The sequence below is a fragment of the Prionailurus bengalensis genome, chromosome B3, assembly GCF_016509475.1.
Source record: "Prionailurus bengalensis isolate Pbe53 chromosome B3, Fcat_Pben_1.1_paternal_pri, whole genome shotgun sequence".
NCBI classification, from domain to species: domain Eukaryota; kingdom Metazoa; phylum Chordata; class Mammalia; order Carnivora; family Felidae; genus Prionailurus; species Prionailurus bengalensis.
This window is the reverse complement of record NC_057355.1, coordinates 130,687,422-130,713,577: the sequence shown is the minus strand read 5'-3', so window position 1 is coordinate 130,713,577 and position 26,156 is coordinate 130,687,422. Positions and strand designations below refer to the sequence as shown.

The following is a 26,156-nucleotide window of genomic DNA, read 5'->3' as shown; positions in this document are numbered from 1 at the left end:
ATAATTCAGCTACAAATTCATCTGGTCCTAGACTTGTCTTTGTTGGCAGATTTTAAATTACCATTTTAATTTTGTTAGTGGTAAGTGATTTGTTCAGATTTTCTATAGCTTCCTGATTCAATTTTGGAAAATTGTATGTTTCTAGGAATTTGTCATTTCTTCTAGGTTGTCCAATTTGTTGGCATATAATTTTTCATAGTGTTATCTTATAATCCTTTTTATTTCTATGGTATTGGTTGTTACTTTCTCAGGAAAATGAAACAAAAACAAAAATAAACATTGGGACTACACCAAAATAAAAAGCTTTGTCACAGTTAAGGAAGAGATGAGCAAAATTTAAAGGGTGGGAGAAGATTCTTGGAAGTGATATATCTGATAAGGAGTTAATATCCAAAATATATAAATCATTTCTACAACTCAATACCAAAAAAGCAAACAATCCCATAAAAAATGGGCAGAAGATCTTAACAGACACTTTTTACAAAGCAGACATAGAGATGGTTAAGAGACACATGAAAAGATGCTCAACATCACTTATCATCAGGGAAATACAAATAAAAATCACAGTTAGATATCAGTTTACATCAATCAAAATGGCTAGAATAAAAAAGAGGAAATAACAAGTATTGGCAAAGATGTGGAGAAAAAGAAACTCTCATGCACTGTTGGTCAGAATGTTAATTGATGCAGCCATTGTGACAAACAATATAGAAGCCCCCCCCCCAAATTAAAAATAAAAATATCATACAATACAGTAATCCTGCTACTGGGTATTTAGCCAATGAAAATGAAAACACTAATTTGAAAATTTATATGAACCCTGTTTATTGCAGCATTATTTGCAATAGCCAAGAAATAGAAACAACCCAAGTGACTATCAATAGATGAATGGATAAAGAAGATTATATAAAAAAGGATGAGATCGTGCATTTGTGACAATATGGATGGACCATGAGTATATTATGCTAAGTTAAATAAGTCAGAAAGAGAAAAACAGATATTTTATGACCTCACATATATATAAAATCTGAACAACCAAACAAATGAGTAAACGAACAAATAAACAGAGAGCAGAAACAGACCTATAAATACTGATAACAAACTGATAGTTGCCAGAGGGAATGCGGTGCAGAAATGAGCAAAATAGGTGAAGAGGAATGGGAGATACAGAGTCCCAGTTGTGGAATAAAAAGTCATGGGGATAAAAGTTACAGCATAGGAAATATAGTTGATGGTATTGTAATAACGTTGTGCAGTGACAGATGGCAGCTCAGCTTGTGGTGAGCATAGCATATTGTATAGACTTGTCAAATCACTATGTTGTACACCTGAAATTAATGTAACATTGTGTGTCAACTCTACTTCAATTTAAAAAAAGGAACAGCGATAGCAAAAAATATATTTAATGATTTCTCTGTGTGTGCCTCTGTGTGTTCTCCAACACATTAAAAATGCTGTGTGGGGCGCCTGGGTGGCTCAGTCGGTTAAGCGTCCGACTTCAGCTCAGGTCACGATCTCACAGTCTGTGAGTTCGAGCCCCGCGTTGGGCTCTGGGCTGATGGCCCAGAGCCTGGAGCTTGCTTCCAATTCTGTGTCTCCCTCTCTCTCTGCTCCTCCCCCGTTCATGCTCTGTCTCTCTCTGTCTCAAAAATAAATAAACGTTACAAAAAAATTTTAAAAAAATGCTGTGTATTTTGCAATATTTGTAGCATGATATTTCAATACATTTTTATTATATGTGTAATACATTAGCAGATTTTTACAACACCCATGGGTTATCAACAGTGAGAGACCTACTAATCATGACTGGGGAGATAACTGACAGGGATAAATGCTTGGCAGGATAAATGCTTGGCAGGTTTGAAATTTAGACTTATAAATCAGATGTTCAGAAACATGACTTTCCTAATTTTCTAGTAAGTGAATATAAGTAACTCTCCATTTTCATAACAGTAGAAAACTCAATATCAAGCCCTTTTAAGGGATCTCATAATACCCAGTTTAATATACAGTTATTTTTATAAAAATATTAATCAAATTTAACATATTTCTTCACCATTTCCCTTACCTGGCTTCCTAAGGGTGATCGATTTTGCTGAGATTAGTGAGTGGCATTCTCAGAAGGGGGAAGGAAGAGAAGTAGAAAATAAATAGTTTTCTGATATTAGTTTTTATGCCATCCTATGTTCTTTCTTGCCTCTGCTCCTTTGTACCTCATTCCATTGAAGCACCCTGTGCTGTCCAGCCTTCATCCTGTCCAGCCTTCAAGACTCCCGCATTGTCATCAGCTACAGATACCCAAGATCAGTGCTGTGCCTTCCCAGTAGCGAGTGATATCAATGTCTTCTGGGTCCCCTTAGGCCGGTCCTCTTCTGGACCATGCTCCTTCTCAGCACTTCCTAGGACCCCACATTTCCAGGAAAATCCTGACTACACTTTCTTCATACAAGGTTAAGATATTCATGATTTTTCTGAGACTATTCACGTAGACGATCTATATGCTAATTTGCCACTAAGTTGTCTTGTTACTCTGTGGCCTTGGTAAATATCAAGATTTCTGAAAGGCTCACAGTCTTTTGAAAAACACAATGGAAAGCATTAACACTCCCACCCCTGAGTTTAGCTTTCAAGGGGCAATATAAAAATCCTCTTCTTAGAGGACCATCCAGGTATAACTATTCATTTATATTTTTTTCTTTATAAAAGAATTCTTTTATAAATATTCCTTTATCATGGATGATAATTGAATGGGTCAAAAACAGTGTTTTTTTTTTTACTTTAAAATACCATATTTTAAATATTTTGAAATTTTAAGTTAATTACTTTAAAAAAAATGTAATGACTTATTTTAACATCACAGTCCCTGGTTTTCTAGTGGGTGTATTTTATACAATTTTGTAAGTAGACAGTGAATCAGTACATATATTGAACATGACTGGTGAGAAAACTAATAGGGATAAATGTTTGCCAGGTTTGAAATTTTGGGGTTATTTTGTATTTAAAATATAAATTATGAGGCACAAATAGTCAAGAAAAAATAAGTTTAGGAGAGAGGAATATTTTTAACATTTTTTAATTTACTTAATTCCTGTATTTTGATTATATAAATCAATATAATTTTATACATGAAGCATTTATTTTGACAATCATGTTTATTCTTTTTATTCTGATGAATACTGTTTGTTTTGCAACCATGAAACTCTGGGGTATTAGGTTAATGAATACAACAATAAAATGAATTGTAGAGATCTGGAATTTGTATTTTATTTTAGTAAAAAAATCTGTCAAGAATACAAAGAGTGACAGAAGTATTAAGTTTCTACTCTTTCATATTTCATTCAAATTAAAAAATCTCTGTTTTTCTTATGGCTTTTCTGAAATATATTTGAGATAACATTATTCAGCACATTAAAATGTCTTGACAATTCTTTGTAGGTTCCATTTTTTATCAATATAAAATGACTTATCATTATCTTTTTCAGTAGGTTTTGCTTTGAATTTCATTTTATTCGACTTCAATATTGAATTACAATTCCTGGTGATATTACGTTTTCATTTGCCTGATATATCCTTCCTTTCACTTTTAACACTTTTTTCGATGATTTTATTTTAATTCTATAAGTGGCATAACATTATTTTTATGCATTCCTACATGAATTTTATTATGGAAATTTTTAACCCATTTATATTTATTATTTTGCCCGATATATTTTATATTTTGTCATCTTAAATTTTTCTCCTTAAGCATTTATCATTAAAGCTTCAGAGTTTACAACAAACACTGATGGGTCAATGCCCAACCCTGGCTTACCTTCCCCTACCTTCTCTCACAGGCATACTGCTTTTCAGTACCCTTTAGCTTTACTTAGCCTGTTCCAACATAAAGCATAAGCTGAGAGTGAGTATAACAGCTGGGTTTTGTGTAGTGGTATCCTTGTACTTCCCAGGAAACACAGGTATATGTAATGTTTGTTTTCTAGACCAATGGTTCATAGCCATCCCATGGACATAGAATTATCTGGAAAATTCGTACAAGAAAAGAAATGTATAGTGTTTCCCTGGAAACCAAGATTAGGATTTAATTGCTCTGAACACAGATCTGCATGTGATTATTTTTGAAGTTTATTTATGTATTTTGAGGGGGTTGGAAGGGGAAGAGCGAGAGGGAGAGAATCCCAAGCAGGCTCTGTGCTCAGAGGGATGCAAGACTAGATCTCACATCCGTGATATCATGACTTAAGCTGATATCAAGATTTCCACACACAGCCAACTAAGTCACCCACACACCCCAAGAACGTGATTGTTTTTGAAAACTTCCTCAGGTGGTCTAATGTGCAGCCAAGGCTGAATAAACCCTTCCCTTCTGTCTCTGCCATACCCACTCACTCCAAGCTCTAGAATTGATTACTTCTCCTATTGTAACTCATATGCTTTTCTATAAGAATTTCTCCTGAACATTATCTTCTCTAAATTCCTCAGTCCATCAAGAATAGATATGTCATCTTTCCCTAGTTTCTGCTGTCAATTTTTCTATTTTTATATAGCCATTTCAGTATTTCAGTGAAAATTCTGAAAAAAGTGGGGTGTGCCAATTTCCATTCCTGGGCTTAGTTTTCATTAATAATGAAGCCTCAACATGGAATTCTTATCAATTGTTGCTTTATGATGCTTTAAGAGTTCTGATAGTAGAAATGGATTTTCCATGATATTCGTGCCAAGCTAGTAATGACTAAATATCCAAAGATTAAATTAGATATGAAAGAAAAAACTGAAAATGCTTACTATTTATATGATAATGTGCATTTTATATGAAAGAAAAAAATCGTAAGGTATAATCGTATAAAATAATTTTTATAGAAAATTATCTATAATTGCTCTAGTGGGATTTAGTTAGATTTTTCACAATAATAATGCAAATAACATATAGCATTTATTGATTTTAAATTCAAGAAAAATAGTTCTCTTTAAATTCCCAAAATAATATAAAAATTATAATAAAAATAATAATTTACTGAGTAATTATTCTGTGTAAGGTCATGTTCTAAATCCTTATGATAATACAACTATGTGAGTTATTTTTATTAAGTGTTGAAGAAACAGAAAGTTTAAATCATTTGTTTGAGGTCACAGAGTTGGACCCAAGCGGACAGTTTCTTATACCCATGTTTTAGCCATTATGATGCTTTGTGTCACATAAGTGATCTTTATTTTTCTCATTATACCTTTGGTTTTCTTGCTGACATTTTACTGTAATAAGTGGCTATTTTTATTAACCACAATAAAATGTTAATAACAGTTAAGAACAATTTTTAGCCCCAAACAAACAATTACCGCAAGCATTTACGTGAGCTGTAAGCAATGTTAAAACATTTGTCAAGTTCATTTGAAATTCGTTATGTGAAGATGCCACATACAAATTTCTCTGAGACAAAAAAGGAAAAAAAAATTCATTACCATACCAAGTGGTATTTATTTCTCTCTGTTTTTTAAAGGTTGACTCTGGGTCTAGATTGCTTAGAATGATGGAATTGTACTCAACTCTTGATAATAGTTTAGTGTATCTCAGTTTAGGGAGGGCAGATACTGTTGACTGCTGATCTTAGACAGAAAATTCCCCAGACATTTTTTATAATATAAGAACATGAACATGTATATACCATATGACAGTGAACAATGGTGGCTTGGTCAATAGCAGCCTTGTCAACATGATCCAATTTTATAGTGTTGTTCTATAACTTAGTTAATAACCTTCTCCAACTTCTCTTTCTGACAAAAAAAAAAAAAGAGGCATTTAACGATCAGTTAATTTTCAAGGAGTAGAGACAATCATTTTTAAAAAATATTTCCCAGACAACTAAATTCCAGGATGACAACAACCTATGGTTTTATTCATTTTGACATAAATTTTCAGCATGTTTGGCAAGCAAATAAAGGGTCGGCCCTTATAGGACAGATAATTACATCTATCTCAATTGTATGTTTTGAATAATTGGGAGTGGGAAAGGAGTGATAGATTGAAAATCAACATAGAACTAAAAGGTTTATGTCAACTCTCCCACCCACCTTTGAATTTAAATACGTGTCTATGGAAACATCTGCCAGGTGTTAAGCAATCTGCTTGGTGTTATTGATTAGAGAGACTGAGATCAAGTCTCTGTTCTAAGAGAGTTCATCATCTTGTAGGGACAAAAGACCCACGACTGGACAAATTATAATTCAACATGATTCATATGATATCAGGGTATTTAAGCAGTGTTGTGAGGAAGCAAAGAGGGCGGGGCTGCTAACTCTACCTGCAAACAGTGAAGAATAGTGTGAATATTAGGAAAAGGATGTTGAACATTCCCACCATGAACACTTGCAGGATGCAGAGCTGGAGAATAAATGGAAGTCTATCTAAATATATATATATATATATATACATATATATATATATACACACACATACATATATATATATACATATATACATATATACATATGTACATATATACATATGTATATATATGTGTGTATATATATATATACACACATACATATATAGACACATACATATATATACTTTATATACCATATTATATGTGTGTGTGTGTATATATATATATATATACACACCATATATCTAAATATTTAAAAGTTATTATTCCAGGTTAGAAGCTGTTAAATATATTTTACCATGTATCCAAAATGACACAAAGATGTGTACAGCTAGGGTATGCATATGACAGTCAGTCAAATCATGTATATGACAGTCAAATAAAACTATGACTCATTATTATTGCATTTGTCTCGGTGTCTTGATACAATTACTTGCACATTTGTCTAGGCCAACAGTGTTCTAATGGGTAATAAAATGTATACATGAGGGGCACCTGGGTGGCTCAGTTGGATAAGTGTCCGACTCTTGATTCTGGCTCAGGTCACGATGTCACGATTTGTGAGGTCGAGTCTCACGTCGGCATTCTCAGTGCAGAGCCTTCTGGGGATTCTCTCTCTTCCTCTCGCTGCCTCTCCCCTGCTCTCTCTCTCCCTCTCTCTCCCTCTCTCTCTCAATAAATAAACATTTTAAAAAATGCATTCATTTTTTAATGGAGGAGTGTTTATTTTGTACTAGCTTTCCATACTGCATAATAAATCACCACAAACTTTGCAGCATAAAGCAACTGTATACACAAATGTATTATGTCATATTTTGTATGAGTCAGGAGTCTGGTCACCAGTTAGCTGGGTCCTCTGCTGTATCTCACTATGCTGAAATTGGGTGTTGGCCAGGATGTTTTCATTTGAGGCTCACAGCCCCCTTTCAGTTTCACTGTTGTTGGCAGAATTCATTTCCTTGTGGTTGTAGGACTGAGGTTCCTGTTTTCTTGCTTGCTCTTAACCTGAGGTCATTCTTAGCTTCTAATGTCCCCTTCCCATTACTGTCTACTTATACAAAATCATATATCAGGAGAATGGCAATATAACCAAATGCTTTAAAATAAGAGACTTACTGGTACATTAGGATTTAGGAAACACATACCTATTGGCTTTTAATGTAAACAAAGAATGCTAATAAAACTTTCAAAGTTGAAGAAGAGTATCTCCAAGATGCCTCACTAGAAAGCTTTCACTGAAAGTAAGGTATCAAAATATCAGTTCATGGCAAAGAAATCATATATTTTACTCTGATTTCAAGAATTAAAGTCTCCCTTTGAGCAAAGTTTCACTTTCTCCGTGCTTTATTTTTTTCCTCATGCTAAGCCTGTTAAAATAAAACAGACCCTAGCCATTATTTTTCTTACCTATATTTATTTTTTGTATATTGTTGCCCACATAATCATTCTAAAACAGTTTATTTTTACATGAAAGTAAAATGAATCTGAATTTTCCCAGCAAACAAAATAAGCTCACAAAACTGACCTGTAGCACTGTCTGGTAAACACAACCATTGTTACACTGAATGCTTACAAAATTAATTTAGTAACTGCTCTGAGGATTAATGAAGGAAAAACATTTAGCATATTATTTCTTGCCTTCCTCATTAGTATTTTTACCACATCAAGGAACAATATTGATTCCTCTGTTAAGAAGGGGGAAACAAGTAAAACCTGATGTGCCCATGTAAGTATGACATATGAATTGGTTGACTGATGATGGGTTATTTACCAGTTGATGAGTTACACTTTGATATTTGTAACCTTTAATTCAGCCTGAATAGGTGCAACTCTTTCAAAGTAGGCCATGATATAGTAGACACTAAAGCTGTCTGATTTGATGAAAAGGAAATGTGGCCTGTGCTGTTGGCCTATTAATGGCTTGGCCACACACTTGATGTCTTACACTTCTCTCCAGTATTTCATTTAAAAATGCACACGGTGAGTGAGCTAATAAATGCACATCTTTCTGGAGCTCAGTGCAGGAGGCACCTATAGAACAGCTATTTATAAACACCTTTGGTCCTCCCAGGCAAAGGTTGAAGCCAATTTATAACAAAATTTCACCTACATCTCTCAGATACGAGCTGGAGGTCAGCAACAGAGAACACAGTGGCCATGACAACTAAAAGATCTAATAAACATCCACATGAATGTTTGAAAAGATTATAGAGCAATCTTTTTTCTGACCTGGACTCCATGGTTGAAAATGTTGAGCTGGGATTATCAGACTCTCATTACAAAATCCATTGAGTAGGAAAGTGTAAGATTTAAAGTCATTAGGTCATCTTTGTTCTATTAATATTCCTTCTTATTTCATGATTGAAGAAGCTTATTTTGTTAAAACCGAATACATATTACATTATATCTTCATGCAGTTTAAAAAGATTGCCCAGTTTTGAAATTTCAAACAGACTTGTATAGATATAGATTTTATTTTCATTGCTACCCTGGACGCCATTTTAATTGTTCTATTTACACTATTTTCCCCTGAAGTCAACAACAAAAAAGTCTTCCAAATGGAATGTGTGAAGACTGAGCCTCAGTATTTTTGTCTGAGTTTTTGATGATACTGTTTATGTCATAGTCACTATCATATTTCAGTTTAGGAAGCCACAACTAAGCTGTTTAGGGAGGTTATTTCTTATCACCCACAATTCATTCAGCCTGACCAGGAGCATAATAAACTCCAGAGAAACTAATTAGAAGTTCAGAAAGAACAGAAAGGCTTTCAATGACTTTTTTTTTTTTAATTTCCCTGTCCAGTCTTCTAGCACCATGTGACAACAGAACGTCAAAGAAGTGAAAATATATGTACACAATATAGTAGAGACAGGTCTCCGTGGAACTGAGAAAGGAGTGTTTTCAAGCTGACTGGCATTTTGTTGGCTTATCTATCATACCTTCTAATCAGAATTCAGACTCAATGTTTCCAAAAAGTTATACCGGCAAAAGTTATTCTCTCCAATTGAATTTTAATTTTATATTCTAATTTCCCTTAAATCTTTCACCAATATTCATTGAAAATAACATTACCAAATGCGGCCAAAATAAGTGGACCCATGATGTCAATGATTTAGTTTGAGCACCTCACATTCTGATCCTTTGGGGGATCTGCTTTGGCTGGTAAGTGCTAGTCAGGCCATCTGTGTGCTCATTTATCATCTATAGTATATGTTGTCCATTCTTATAGCTGTGTGACAAAATGATGTCCAAATCTTCCTCATTTTCCGATGTTTTTTTACATATCACCTTCTTGTATGAGTTTTCTATGACCCAGCATTCTTTTGGTTTCCGTCCCTTGACCCATCTTATTGTTTACTCAGTGTTCTAATGCAATTTGTCTCCCCCCTTTTCTTTCCTTGTAGCGTCACAAAAGTCCTAACGGCATCTGAGAGCTGGGCCTCCAGAGAGAAGAAGCCGCAACTCCTGCAAGAGCTGACCCTTGGTAGTTAGTGGAGACCAATACGGATGCTCTGGATCTGGATATTGGATCTGCAGCAAGGCCAAAAAAGACTTGGTGGGACTAATTAGAATTCTGGCAGTGGGGTAATTTCAAGACACAGTCGTCACAGTGGAACCAGTGATGGTATTTTATTTTTAATTGATTTATTTATTTTTGGAGAGAGTGAGAACAAGCCGGGTAGAGGCAGAGAAAGAGGGCGAGAGAAATCCCAAGCAGGTTCCGTGATTTCAGAGCCCAGTGTGGGGCTCGAACTCACAAACTGCAAAATCAGGACCAAGAGTCGAGTGCTTAATGAACTGAGCCACCCAGATGCCCCGACAGTTTCTAAGATCCAGTGTTGGAGACAGTGTGACATAACCAGGCTACTCTCGTGGCATGACTTGAAATGTTACTACAGCACGCCAGGTAGGGTGACTACTCTTTCCAGTTTGCCCAGGACTGAGGGATCTCCCAGGACCTGGGACTTTCAGGGCTAAAACTGGGAGAGTCCCAGACAAACCAGCATGAGTTGGTCACCCTACCTCTAACATGTCTAGTTTCTTTCTCAATATCTGATACTGGTTCTTGGTCTTCCAAGGTATTCTGTGACCTATTTCCATTCTACCTTAAAAAGCAGGGGTTCAAATTAGTAGGGGTCTCTGTTCAAATTTGAAGGGGTTCGTTTCTGATTTCATCATTACAGAATCCTGACTGGCATAGATATCAGCAGAGTGTGAGACGCAGGGGAGATATCGTCAGGGAAATCAGATAATCTGGTACTGGTTATCTGGCTAGGTGAAAATTCATTTAACAATCAGGGCAGGGATATTAGATGGAAGAGTAAATTAGTAGTCAGAAATGAAGTGCTCACTGAGGCTTGGCTTGGAGGAAAGTGGTCACTACTATAAGAACAGTAGGAAGAACGTAAAATGTTGAGAACTGAATATGGACTGTCTGCTGGGAATAGCACTACATAGAGAGAGAGAGAGAGAGAGACAGAATGACATGCTCTGATCCTTGAATATTTGGTAAGGGAATAATAACTAAAACCTGGGAATTTTCCAGGACTGATGATAAAGAAACACTAATTTTTAGCAGCTGCACAACTAAAATAATGAAAATCTAAACAGCATGTCAAGCCTAAGCGTTGCTGCATTCCAAAATGCGTCAAATTCAGTCTCCTAAATATCTTCTGTAAGAGGAAACACACTAATCAGAAAAGAATAGGATTCTAAAACAGACAGAGTGATGAGGCATAAGGCACTGGGTTTGAGATACTGCACTGCCCCATCATCCCTAAACTGCCTTCCTCCAAAGAACCTCTGTCTTCCTTGAAGACACTTACGCCTTCCTCAGCTGATGGAGTTACTTGGCAACATGAAACACATTTTCTTGTGGGCCCTCCTCCCCTTTCTTGTCCCTTTGTTTCCATTTCTATAACTAGAATCAGCTCCCAGTTTATCCAGCAAACGAACTTTACATCACAAAAGGTTAGTTAATTTAATTTACAAAGTTCCAATGAGTACCTGAAATAGATCTTGGGAGTACTTGATGAAGGAGAAAGGAACAGTATATTTTAGATTACACTGACTTTATTATTTTATTATTATTTTTAAAATTTATTTTGAGAAAAAGAAAACATGAGCAGGGGAGGGGCAGAGAGAGAGAGAGAAAGAGAGAGAGAGAGAGAGAGAGAGAGAGAGAGAGAGAGAATCCTAAACAGGCTCCACACTGTCAGCACAGAGCCTGATGCAGGGCTGGGACTCAGGAACTGTGAGATCATGACCTGAGCCAAAATCAGGAGTTGGACACTTAACCGTCTGAGTCAACCAGGCGCCCCCGATTAAGCTGGTTTAGCCACATAGGTGCACTTACCAAAAATTCTAGATCCCATGTATTGAATTAGCAGCTAAAACCCGGACTCCATAGCACCCCATGACAGCACTGACATGACAAAAAACTAGGGTAGATTCCAGAGGAAGGAATCCAAAGACTGTGGAGATTAAAATAAGTGAGTGAAAATTTCTTGTTCAGTCTTCCACTCAAGCAAACTCTGATTCACAAAGGACCTAGAAGGTCCCCTTACCCCAAGGCCTTTGGAAACACACTGGGGAGGGGAGTGCAAGCATTTCTAAAAAATTATTTTAGTAGCTGGTGGGAGAAGGGGCAGTTGATATGATCTCCCCGGTAGAATGGGAGTGAGAGGATAGCAGAGGTGTGGAGACACAGACAGTATAACTTTCAGAGGGCTATTAAGGGCGGGGTCTTGCGAGGCAGCAGTCTTCCATAGTAATCTGAATGGTGTGAAATGCAAGGTATTTGACGGTGCTTGACTGATCATGGCGCCTGAAGAGCAAAAACAGATGGGCATCCATCCCACTCACGTCCTACCTGACTTTTATAACCAACCATGGTAGGGACTTGTGACTTCTCACCCAATTTCTATTCCTAACTTATTTCATGGACTCACAGACTCTTAAAGAAGAAACCTGATAACTTTGAGGAGTTAACTGTTACACCTGCAAATCATACTAGTTCTGTAAATATTTCTTCCTTAAGGAAGAAGATGGGGGAAACAACTCAGAAAACTGTGGATTATTTTTTTTTCTGCCTGTGGCTCTGAGCATCTAATGGCTGGGTGTGTAGGCAGTTGCTGTGATCCAGTGACACAACTTATAAAGGGTAGTAATAAATGGCATTGTGATATCTGTCTATATATTAGAGCCTATAAGATCCAGAAATTCACATGCTTACTTTCCCAGTTCTTGAATGTGTAGCCAAAATATGCCCTTGGCAACTGACAGGCTTCTACATTAGCTTCCTGGACTGCAGGCTGTTTTGATAGGAAAGCTCATATAGAAGCTTCTGGAACTTCCTTTAAATGGCAACAAAAATAAGAATAATTGCATTCCTAGTGGAATCACAGACATTCCCACCACCATCAAAGATGTGACATTTACAAAGGCACTGATTCTGCTCACATCCCTTTTAGCTCTCCAGCCCAACATGTGCAGGAGTAGATAAGTTTTGGAGACTAGCAGAGGACTATCAATGAATGTAATCAGATAAAGACTTCAACTGGAGCTCATGCAGCAAATGACTAAAAGCTCGATACCTGGCATGTATTTATTGATCTGAAGTGTACTCTTTTCTCTACATCTACTTTGTTGTCATTTTGAAGGAACATATACTTCCATTGTTTTGCCACGGGATTATCTCAGCTCTCTGGCTCTGAGACACAATTCAGTTGGGGGAGAACCTGACCACTTCCCGATCCATAAAACTGCCTCCAGATCCACATCGCTGAAAGTATCATGTTAACTGGATTTGGAGAACAAGAAGAATTAGGTGTCTCAAATACATTCAAGTGGGTGGGAGATCAAATCCATGCAAATAGAGATGCTTACTGTTCTTGGGGTTTCTACGGATCAAGTCATCTGGGATGTATCGGGACACTAGCAGAAGGTAAAGAACTCTTTGCTGCCTTTTTTACCTTTTATTTTTATGAAATGGCCACTCGCTTTTGCGTCCAATATGTACCATATTGGGGTAAGCAGATTTGTTAAATTTTCCAGGTGACCAGAAGGCCATCAACTCTGGGTGTGTCCCAAGACCAGAGAACTATCTGCAACTAGTTTTGGCCAAAGTACAAGCAGCCCTTATCCTTCATCCTTACAAAACCAGCCTGTTCTATAACAGATCAAATGGCTCAATAAAGGCAGCTTAAAGTTTTTGATTTACGGGGCAAAACTATGCATTCTCGGGCACACACTTTTTTCCTTTGAAACAAAATTCTGGCTCTGGTAGAGGTTGCATATATTACCATATGGCCTAAGCTATCTGCCATGAACTGGACACTCTCCTCCCTAATGCCAGCCTGGTTACTCTGATGCCCAGAAACTAAGGAAGTAATACATCCAACTTTGAAAGATGATCCCAACAACCCTAGTTGATCATGTATATCTATAACCTCACATGATAGTCAAAAGCAACTGCTGAGGGAGGCCTGATGGCTCAGTTGGTTAAGCATCAGACCCCTGATTTAAGCTCAGGTCATGGTCTCACAGTTCGTGTGTTTGAGCCCTGCATCAGGCTCTGAGCTGACAGTGCAGAGCCTGCTTGGGATTTTCTCTCTCTGCCCCTTCCCTGCTCACATGTTGTGTGTCTCTCTCTCTCCAAAAAAAAAAAAAAAATATATATATATATATATACACACATATATATAATATATTTATATATATACTTATATTATATATATAAATATATTATATATATTATATATACATAATAAAAAATAATAATAAACTTGAGGCACCAGGGTGACTCAGTTGGTTGGGCGTCTGACTTTGGTTCAGGTCATGATCTTGAGGTTCATGCCATGCTTCCGGCTCTGTGCTGACAGCTCAGAGCCTGGAACCTGCTTCGGATTCTGTGTCACTCTCTCTCTCTGCCCCTTCCCCGCTCGTGTTCTCTCTCTCTCTCAAAAATAAACATTAAAAATTTAAAAAAAAAGTAACTATTAAATGTGGAGAAAGAGACAATTCCACAATTTGCAGAACGACTGTAGATGTTTCACACACTGTGATTTCTGTTGTTTTGTTTTGTTTTGTTTCTGTTGTTTCATCTTTTGCTGTTTTCTGTTCCTCCAAATTCAAGGAACTGATAGCATGTTTGGGAGGTATACTTTTTACAACCCCTTTAAATCTCTGAATTCTTCACAATGAGGCCAACAGACTTGCAAGAAATTATCTTTAAACACTACAAAAACCCTTGCCTCCGGAACCGAGAGCCATGTGGGTAATGAAATGCAACAGCTTGGGGTTTGTGCCTCTCCTAGAAGTATATAACCCACTCCCCAAACTGTCATGCATAATTTGATACAAATGGGTTATCTGCCTTTTTGATTTAAACACAGAGCAGAACTGGCAGGGAAAAAAAAATAATAAGTCACCTGTAAGTTATTGAGAAGGCGGTCGGCTCTCTGGGAGTCAGGATAAGGGTAATTAGCCAGGAAGTCCACACTCTAATTTGCCTGAAGAGAAACAAATGAAAAAAATTACATACTGTGTGTGTGTGTGTGTGTGTGTGTGTGTGTGTGCATGTGTGTATCTCTGTACGTGTGTTTACATTTTCAGCACGACTATTGCTTTAATATGCCAAGATTCCATTTTCTCTCCCTGACTTTGAGTAAAACCCAGGTGCCACTGACAATATTGTAAGACTTATTTAATAGGCAGCAGTGGGAGGCAGCATTTTTTTTAGCCTGCTGAATTTCTCTTATTTCTTGCCAGGTACAGCTTTCACCCCTTACATCCACTGAACTTTGCTGAACAAGTCAGCTGTAAGGTGATTTTGCATGCCTCTTATTTTTCAGCTCCCAGTAATTTGCTCAACAAATAACAGAAGGCCCAGTTATTTGCTGCTAGCACGGAGGCCATTTCCTCCACTTGGAAATACAGGATTCATCACTTAGATCTCAAATCTTGAGTATGCTATTATTTTTTTGCGACATTTTCATCTTTTTTCTTTGCCAACGACAGTTACAATGTATTTTCATATTTCACCTTTTCTTCCACATCTCCTTTTTATCGTTGTGTTAAGGGCGACGCATTTTGTATGTATTCCTTCATTCGAAAAGTGTTGACAAATTCGTTTCTGTCTCCTAAAATTGAGCTTGTGGTGGAAAGACGAAGTGTAAATGCATGCTTGTGTAAATTTTCCAGAGTAAAAACAGTGACAGATTACATTTTAATAAAGTTGAGAAACCCGTTTGATGGGTGAGTGTACCTACCTGTCAAAGGCCATTTGAAAGATAGGACCGGAATCTAGTAGAGTAGACCCCTGGCATCTAAGGAAACTCCTGAATCCATGGATACTAACCCTACTGCATTTTTAGATGAGATTATATGCTAAAATATAAGCTTAAATGCATACACACCCTCAAAGGCAGCAGCGCTGAGAAAACAAAAACCTATGAGATTCAGATGTCTTCCCTCTGACAGCCTTGCTGGATCTTCCTCTCACTCAATCCCCTCCCCTGAGAACTGGTACTCTGTGGGCCACTACCCCTTCCCTCCCTCACCATTGCTGCCAACATCTTCTGCATTCACTCCAAACCAGTAAACCAGCTGTATCTTGGCCAATGGTCCAAACTCTCTCTTTTCATTAGGGTGGCACTTAATATGACACCATTCTCCTAGCTTTAGGGAGAAAGGGTATGGTAAATATGGCCCCCACCCCATTTTCTGTCTGTTTCAGTGTAGTGAAATATAAAGTAGATGTTCTTTCTCTTCTTCTGCAAACCTCTTTTTTTTTTTTTTTTTTTGCTAACACACACCATTCACATCATACCCCCTCTGCTCATATTTACTAGGAAAGTGAATCCTTCTCACACTTGCCTGGCAGTTTAGGATTACAATTCGTGTTTCAGGAAAATGGAAAATTACAGGATATGACAGACCCTGGAAGTGTCACATTAAAGAAAAGAGGAATAGTAACTTTTCTCTATCCTGTCTGGAATAAATTCTTTACAACCTAATGATACAAGGTGTTAGTAACTTCCGAAGGAATCAGTGGCTCAGAATGGAAGGAAATTATGTTTGTTTGTTTTTTTTTTCCAAGAGCAAGAAATTTGTCTGTGACCTTTTCTGTGTCTCCAGTACCATGTTGGGCATATGGCAGGTGCTTAATATTGAATAACTTAAGAGGAAGCAAATCAACATCAAGTTGAGGAAAGAACTTATTGGGTTTTAAAAATAATATCTGCATTCTCTTATGTTCCAGAAAGATGGAGAAGGGGAACTTTTAGAATGAAAGAAAATATTAAAAGCACGAATGACTGTCAATTATACACACACACACACACACACACACACATATATATATACATTTATATATACATTATTATACTTTATACATATATAAATGTGCATTAGCTTCATAGCTCTATTTTCAATTTTTAAAAGAGGTGGCTCTTGTCCTTTTTAAAAGTTTTATTTTATTTTATTTATTTTGAAAGAGAGGGCATGCATGCAAGTGGGAGAGGGGCAGAGAGAGAGGGAGAATCCCAAGAAGGCTCTGTGTGGTCAGCATGGAGCCCCATGTAGGGCTCAATCTCAGGACAGTGCGATCATACCTGAGCCAAAATCAAGAGTCAGATGCCTAACCTACTGAGCCACCCAGGTGCCCCTCTTATCCTTTTAAGAGTAGAAACTAATAATTTGTGTCATTTCCCCACAAGGTAAGATGCTGAGGGACAGAGTTTTTGAAATCATTGTTACTATTTTGTGAGTGTTTCATATGCACATAAGGATCATGAAAGTGGAGGAAATTAATGAGAGGATTTAAAATGAATAGTTCTATAAATACTGACCAAAAATATCATCTTTTAATTCCAACTGGGCAACAGTAGAGGGGATGACAGTAACCTTACTTTTTAGAAGCTGGTTTAGATTACTTGTTTTCAGAGGCACAAAGAGACTGACTTTAGTTATATATTGTCCAAGAGAGTTATTAAGTATTTTAAATAGTGTAGGTGAGTGACTTTCTGTGATATATCTAGCATTCTGTTATCTGAGTCTGATCCGAAAACTCTCAACTGCAGTGACCTACCTGATAGGGTATCCTTATCGCCATTCCCTAATATAGACACAGATGCTGAAATCTACATACATATGTATTCCAAAGAAAATAGGAAATCCATTTTCCAAAGCAAATGGAGTTATGATCAATATTTTTAAGCAAGGAGAGGAAAATCAGTCACAAAAATTAGTTAATTTAATTTTATGGCTTATATACATCAAAATACAGCTGTTTGACCAGATGTTTTACTTATTTTGCTGGGTATATTATTGCAATGTGATTGAGTCTTTTCTCTAATGCTAATATAGTTCAGTTACTCTTTATAAAAATAAGCTCATCTGATGCCAACTATAAATGAGTATGTTAGTTTTTAGTAGTGATAATAATTTAAGACTTACTCTGAAATAATTTTTGGAGAAAAAATATGAAAATTGCTGACTGTTTTCTAAAAATGCCGTCAGAAATACTGCAATATGAATTGGTTATTTATTAAAATATTTGACAATTATACAGTTCTGAACCTCAAAGAGCGCCATAGTAGATATAAATCACAAATTTTAAAGGGCACAGAAGCCAGACACCTGGAATATTGATGCCTTTGCCTTCATTCTTCTCAAGCATTAGAGACCTTTCCCTATATCTTATCATTTCTCCTTTTCTCCTTTTAACCAGAAAGAAGGGGCCTCCCAACGTGATTTACTCCAGGCCTTAAACCTACCTCAGATTTGGCCCTGAATGGTGCCTTTGAAGGCTAAAGGAGGTCCAGATGAAAGAGGGGCTGTCTGGAAAAGTCCACAGAGAAATACTTTACAGAGATTAACATGCCACAACCTCTTAATCACAAAACCTGAACAAAAATCAACAGGCAACAGGGCTGCATCCGGAAGTTGTTGAAGTAAAACTGTGGAGAGAAAGGACATCTGGACAGGAAGGAGGGGTTGACATAATGTCCACGGCTCGGTGCTGACTAAAGGAAAATCAGAAAATGCAAAATTCTGGGACCAGTAAAAGGAACATTAAGCAATATCTTAAGTTAACACGGGAGTTACTTGTTTATGGATATACACATTGTGCTGCATTTTGACAGGGAAACTTTTTCTTTGTACACCAACCATGTTCTAGGCACTATTATTTGTTATACAAATATCTTATTCCACCTTTACATTAGTTTATTAAAATCAATGATACTGCTTTGCATGTGGATAAGAAAATTCTGATTAGAGGGAACGGGATTTAGTCAACCTTAAGTGTGAATGGATAGAGCACAGAAGAGTTGTAGCTGAAAAGTATGAGACCCAAAATTCAAACTGAAGTCTGGTTCCAAAGCCCAGGCTTTTCCCATTAAGTCCCACTGCCTACTAAACCGTTTTGCTTTAAACTGGGAATAAGAACCACAGGGGTATTCTTGAAAGAGAAGAACACTTAAAATTTATTCTCATATAAACACAACATTAAAATCATGGATGCAGATATTTACCATGCATAAGAATTACTTGGCAAAACAAACCAAAAAAAAAAAAAAAAAGCATATTCACTGGTCCACTTTCAAACAGTCCTATTCAGTACATCTGAGGCCATCTTCAGGTACATTGAACACACTTTTAGAAATATTAGTGTTTTAATTATGGTTCTTCATTGCCAACAACTGAAACTGGCTTTGGCTGAAATAATCAAAGAGTAGAAAACTTCTGTTTCCAAGCAGACTAATGGGCCTCCAAAGATACCCAAATGTTAATCCCTGGGATCTGGGAATGTGTTACCGTACATGGCCAAAGGGACTTCATAGATATAGATATGAATTAAGGATCTTGAGACAGAGATGGAGAGAGAATTCTGGATTGTACAGGTATACCCCATATAATCACTAGAGACCCTTTGAGCGAAAGAAGAAAGCAGAGTCAGCAGCAGAGAAGATGTGTTGTAAGAAGCAGAGAGAAAAAGGGCGAGTGGGGTGGGAATGGAAGCACAGGTCAAAGAGATGCAATTACTGACCTTGGTGGTGGCACCCTTCCCTGTGTCTTGCCATATGTCTTATGGAAGGGGCCATTTCTTGTATCTCTACAAGAAAAGTGTACTCTACCTTGGAGATGATGGGGTTTTGAGGTGATGGTGGGGTGGTGCGGAGCCAGTGGCCAAGACATCTCTGGGGCAAAAAGGTGATTTTATTAAAGCATGGGGACAGGACCTGTGGGCAGAAAGAGCTGCACTGGGGTTGTGACAGGTAACCGATTATACACCCTCAGGCTGGGAGGGGGTTAGGGATAGTGTAAGTCTCTAAGGAATTTCAGAAGCAAAGTTTCCAGGACCTGGAGGAGCTAGGTGCTGTTAGGAAAACACCATTTCACTAAATTTTTCATTTGCCTTAGTTTCCCACATCACCACGGCAAGCACTTAACCTTCCTTACCCCTCGATAAGGGTGATATTAGGGCTCCAGGAAATGGAGTCTATAGGTTTCTGGAGATCAGGCTATGGATAAAATTGCTTTTTTTCTTGGAGTTTACCGAATGACCCATAAACTGAAGGAGACTCCTGTCCTACATGACTGTGATCTCTATCAGTCAACCATTCGCTTTCTCTCCTTTCCCCTGTTCTTGGGCAGCCAGGAGTGAGTGGCCAAGGAACATCACACATATCCCACCTGGTGGGGGAGGCGGGGGTGCTGTTAGCCTGTACTTTGCCCTCAGCTTGCCGCACATTCCCGCATCGGAGATATTGTGCATTCATTTCTGGATCACCACATGAAGCAAATATTACAATAAAGTGAGTCAAATAATGTTTTGGTTTCCCAATGTACATAAAAGTTATGTTTGCACTCCACTGTAGTCTCCCTAAGTGTGCAATAACATTATGTCTAAAAAGCCAATGTATATACCTTAATTAAAAAAATACTTTAGTGCTGGGGCGCCTGGGTGGCTCAGTAGGTTAAGCATCCGACTTCAGCTCGGTTCACGATCTCTCGGTTTGTATGTTTGAGCCCTGCACTGGGCTCGTTGCTGTCAGCACGAAGCCAACTTTGGATCATCTGTCCCCTCCTCTCTCTGCCCCTCCCACACTGGTTCTTTTTCTCAAAAATAAGTAAATAAACTTTAAAAAGTACTTTATTGATAAAAAATGCTAGCCATCATCTGACCTTTTGGTGAGTATTAATCCTTTTGCTGGTGGAGGGTCAGGCCTCCCTGTTGGTGGTTGTTGACTAGTCAGTGTAGTAGATGCTGAAGGTTGGAGTGACTTAAAATAAGACAACAATGAAGGGTGCCATGTTGATTGGCTTTTCCTTTCATAAATGATTTCTCTGTAGCTTGTGATGCTGTTTGATAGTATTTAACCCACTGTAGGACTTCTTTCAAAGTTGGGGTCCATCCTTTCAGAGCCTACAGTTGCTTTATCAACTCTGGTTATATAATATGCTAACTCCTTGGTTGTCATTTCAACAATATTTCCAAATTCTTCACCAGGAGTAGATACCATCTCAGGAAAACACCTTCTTTACTCATCCACAAGCAGCAATTCCTCATCTCCTAAAGTTTTATCATGAAATTTCAGTGATTGAGTCCCACCGTCTCATTCTAATTCTCTTGCTATTTCCACCACATCAGCAGTGACTTCCTTCACTGAGGTCTTGAACCCTTTGAAGTCATCCACGAGGGTTGGAACCAACTTCTTCTAAACTCCTATCAATGCTAATATTTTGACCTCTTCCCATGAATCATGAATGTGCTTAATGGCATCTAGAATGGTGAATCCTTTCCAGAAGGTTTTAATTTACTTTGCCCAGGCGCATCAGAGGAATAGTAGCTATAGCCTTATGAAATGTATTTCTTGTTTTGTTTTAAAATTTTTTTAATGTTTATTTACTTTTGAGACAGAGACACAGTGAGAGTGGGGGAGTGACAGAGGGAGAGGGAGACACAGAATCTGAAGCAGGCTCCAGGCTCCAAGCTGTCAGCACAGAGCCTGACACAGAATTCAAACTCATGAACTGCAAAACCATGCCCTGAGCAGAAGTCAGGCGCTTAACCATCTGAGCCACACAGGTGCCCCCGAAATGTATTTCTAAAATAACAAGACTTGGAAGTTGAAATTATTCCTTGATCCATGGGCTGCAGAATAGATATTATGTTAGCTGGTATGAAAACATTAATCTCATTGTGCATCTCCATCAGAGCTCTTCGATGACAGGTACATTGTCAGTGAGAAGTAATATTTTGAAAGAAATCTTTTTTTTTCTCTTTTCCTCCTGAGCGGTTCTCCAACAGTGTGCTTAAAATATTCAGTAAACCGTGCTGTAAACAGATGCGCTCTTGTTCAGCTTTTATTGATCTATTTATAGAATACAGCAGGGGGCTGAGTATATTTAGCATAATTCTTAAAGGCCCTAGGATTTTTTGGAATGGTCAGTAAGTATTGACTTCAACTTAAAGTCACCACCTGCACTGGTCCCTAAGAAGAGAATCAGCCTGCCCTTTGAAACATTTAAGCCAGCCATTGACTTCTCCTCTCTAGCTATGAAAGTCCTAGATGGCACCTTCGGCTAACAGAAGACTGTTTCAGCTACATTGAAAAGGTGTTGTTTAGTGTAGCCACCTTCATTAAATATCTTAGCTAGATCTTCTCGATAACTTGCTGTAACTTCTATGTCAACGCCTGCTGGTTCACTTTGCACTTTTATGCTATGGAGGTGGCGTCTTTCTTTGAACTTCATGAACCAACCTCTGCCAGCTTCAAACTTTTCTTCTGCCGTTTCCTCTCCTCTCTCAGCGTTCACAGAAATAGAGTTGGGGACTTGCTCTGCATTAGGTTTTTGGTTAAGGGAACGTGGTGGCTGTTTTGATCTTCTACCCAGACCACTAAAACCTTCACCATAGTAGCAATAAGACTATTTTGCTTTCATATCGTTCATGTTATCCCTGGAACAGCACTTTTTTCCTTCAATACCTTTTCCTTTTCAATCATAAAGTGGCTAAGTGTTTGGCACAAGAGACCTAGCTTTGACCTATCTAGACTTTCAACATGGTATCCTCACTGAGCTTAATCATTTCTAGCTTATGATTTAAAGTGAGAGATATGTGACTCTTCCTCTCACCTGTACACTTAGAGGCCATTGTAGGGTTATTCACTGGCCTAAATCCAATAATGTTGTTTCTCAGGGAACGGGGAAGCCTGAGGAGAGGGAGAGACAGGGGAATGGCCGGTCGATGAAGCAGTCAGAACACACACAGCATTTATCAATTAAATTTGCTGTCTTACATGAACGCAGCTCATGGTGTCCCCCCAAAATCACAGTAGATAATATGAATAATCACTGATCACAGGTCACCGTAACAAAAATGATGATAAAAAAGACATACTGTGAGAATTACCAAAATGTGATGCAGAGACACAAAGTGAGAAAACTCTTGGAAAAATGGCAGATCTAGATTGGCCACACATGAAGTTGCCACAAACATTCAATTTGTAAAAAAATATAATATATATAAAGCACAATAAAGTGAAGTGCAAGAAAACAAGGTATTTCTGTACATAAAGTTACACTTCTGGGTGTGACACACATTCTGTTCTTTGGGTAGATCTCTTCACATCCAATTACCAACTAAGTGTGCCCTTGTCCTAACTTCTCATTACTTTTTTCTAAAGTCTTTATTACCTGGGACCTTTTCCACAGGATTTCCCTTGGGCTACCAGAGCAGTAGTTTATGTTGAGAGTTTAAGTGTCCCAAGCCTCTTTTACACTGCCAAGAAATACTCTAACATTAAATAGTGATCTTTTTAGGATTAATTTCTTCTCCATGCAAATGTGCATAATTATCTGTTAATCATGATTACTATCTGATTGCATTTTTCTCTCATATTAGGTATTCAGGTAATGCATTTCAAAGGAACGTGACAGCGAATGAAAAAAAAACGAATAAAAATATCCCCAACATATCCTGTTTAGTATTTGATTGATATAACAAAATTATCCCAATAAATACATATTATTCCAAACCACGTACTCTAAGAAGAATAAGGAAATTTATTTAAACGCTTTGTTTTCTTTTTACTATTAATGGTGTGTGATAAGTGAGGATGTATTTTGGATGTCTCTCTGGCATAATTACACACATGAATAATATCCACTGAAGTTTCTTCTCAGTCAAGAGTTACCCTAAGAGAAATTTAATCATTGATGAAATGACAATAGTTGTCTGGCTCAACAGTTAATTTGTAAATCATTCACAAAAGACCCATAAACTGTTCAGTGTACTTAGCTTTAAATATGGCAGTTGAGGAAACTGTATTCTTTTGAACAGAAAATGCCAGAAAGCCAGAAGACTGACATTCGTATTACTCAGATTCATTCAGGGCGTATCGATGCTTTCCTTGGCTTGCTAGACATGATTCATGATTCAGCGTAATGACGAAAGAAAACAAAACTGATTTTAATTTGCTATGTCTTCTGCACCATCTCTAATTTCAGCATTTTGGTTGAAATAATGGAATTTGTCTCAAAATTCATGTTTTTTTTAAACGATATGAGTATAAGATATTTTTTTATAATTTATCATAATAAAAACAATATCTTATTTAATATTTTATGTTTTTATTTTATTTTTTGAGAAGGAGAGACAGAGCTGGGAAGGTGCAGAGAGAAAGGGAGACACAGAATCCGAAGCAGGATCCAGGCTCCGAGCTGTCAGGACAGAGCCCATCGTGGGGCTAGAATTCACAAACCCTGAGATCACGACCTGAGCCAATGTTGGGCGCTCAACCAACTGAGCCATTCAGGGCCTCCAAAATATCTTATTTAAATAATTTATGAACCTGATACTTTTACAAAATTATAGTGTTTATAGTTTGGGGGTTCAGCAATACTAATATACAATAAGGTAAACCAATCAATTTGTTTAAGAGGATTTACTTTATGGGAGAATTTCAAAAATAATTTGAGAAATTTTTGGCTAGGCAATAATTAGTGAAAACATTGGCTATAATGAAGGAAAAAATTGAGTTATAACCATACCCCATGTCATACACAACAACAAATACCTAATGGTTTAAAGAACTGGGGCACCTGGGTGACTCAGTCGATTAAGCCTCCAACTTAGGCTCAGGCCATGATCTCGCCGTTGGTGAGTTCAAGTCCCACGTTGGGCTCTGTGCTGAGAGCTCAGGGCCTGGAGCCTGCTTTGGATTCTGTGTCTCCTTCTGTCTCTCTGCCCCCCTCCCTCATCTCTGTCTCTGTCTCTCTCTCAAAAATAAACAAACTTTAAAAAAATAAAAAATAAATAAAAGAACTAAAAACAAAACAATTATCAAAGAAAATGTGAAATAAAAGTTTGGGTAACTGTGAATTATAAAAATTCTTCCTAAAAAGAAACAAATCCAAAATCCATAAAGCATTCCATAAAGAAATAAACCAACAGATTTGACTATGACAAAATATAAAATTTCATTATGATAAATTGAACTACTAAAACATTAAAATATAAGTTACAGTTTGAAAAAATGTGTACCATATTTAATAAACAAAGAATTAATATGTAGAATATATAGCTTTCAAATATATAACTAAGAAAATTACATATATTCTAACAAAAAAGAATATGGTTTAATCAGTCAATTCAGTCAAATAAATATAAATGACAAAAAATTAAAATACATATATCTTTGCTCATAATCAGGAAAATATATATTAAAAACCGTATTGAGATATCTTATTAGGTAAACCAAAAATTTAAATGGTTGAAAAATGATGTGAGAAAATAACAATTCTCTTCTATTATTAATGGAGTATATATTAGAAAAAGCTAATGAACCAGTTTTGTAATATATACACCAAAAATTTAAATGACTCTATCCTTAATTCAGAAACTTCATCTCTACAATATTATTGTTGATAAATATTTTCACACATGCATGATAATATAAATATGAGGTTTATTGTGATATTGCCTCATAATTTTGAAATATTGAAAACAACCTAAGCGTCTAACAAGACAGGAATTGTAGGGGCACCTGAATGACTCAGTTGGTTAAGCATCCAACTTCAGTCAGGTCATGATCTCAAGGTTTGTGGGTTCAAGCCCTGCTTCAGGCTCTGTGCTGACAGCTCAGAGCCTGGAGCTTACTTCAGATTCTGTCTGTCTGTCTGTCTGTCTGTCTCTCTCTGCCCCTCTCCCACTCGTGATCTGTCTCTCTCTCAAAAATAAACATTAAAAAATTTGTTAAAAAAAAAGATGGGACTTGTATATTATATATTTTAGGATCCTCATTATACAGAATACCATGCAATCATTAAACATAATGAATTCTTTGTGAATTGACATTGAAACATTTCCAGAATATGTTGTTCAACATAAAATCAAGTCTCAGAACATATGGATCATGATCCTATGTACGCTTTAAATAAATAAATTCTTTGTGTAAAATGCACACATGTAAATGGATAGAAAGGATACTGACTAGTCCATTAACTGGAGATGTCTCTTTGGAAGGACTGTGTGAGGAAAAGAAGATGAAAGACAATTTTATTTTTATGCCTTAAAATATAGTGTGAATATTGTATAATATGAAATATATGTGTTTTATTATTAAAAAGACAAAAAATAATTTCTTGTAAAAAGCATTTCCACATTTTAAAGTTAGAACTAAAACCTTCTTTGATATGAGAATGTTCAGATTTTTAATAGCTAATTACCCTTTAAGTCATCTATTTTTCTTACCAGAGAGCACC

At 37.0% G+C, this 26,156-nt stretch overlaps 1 long non-coding RNA gene across 1 annotated transcript in view; it reads right to left on the bottom strand.

Annotated features, from left to right (window-relative positions):
* Positions 1-26,156, bottom strand: part of LOC122467977 — a 122,335-nt gene that overhangs the window by 12,698 nt on the left and 83,481 nt on the right. The window contains exon 3 of the long non-coding RNA XR_006293118.1: positions 14,813-14,893. This is a non-coding gene — a long non-coding RNA (uncharacterized LOC122467977). The remainder of the gene's footprint in view (positions 1-14,812; positions 14,894-26,156) is intronic.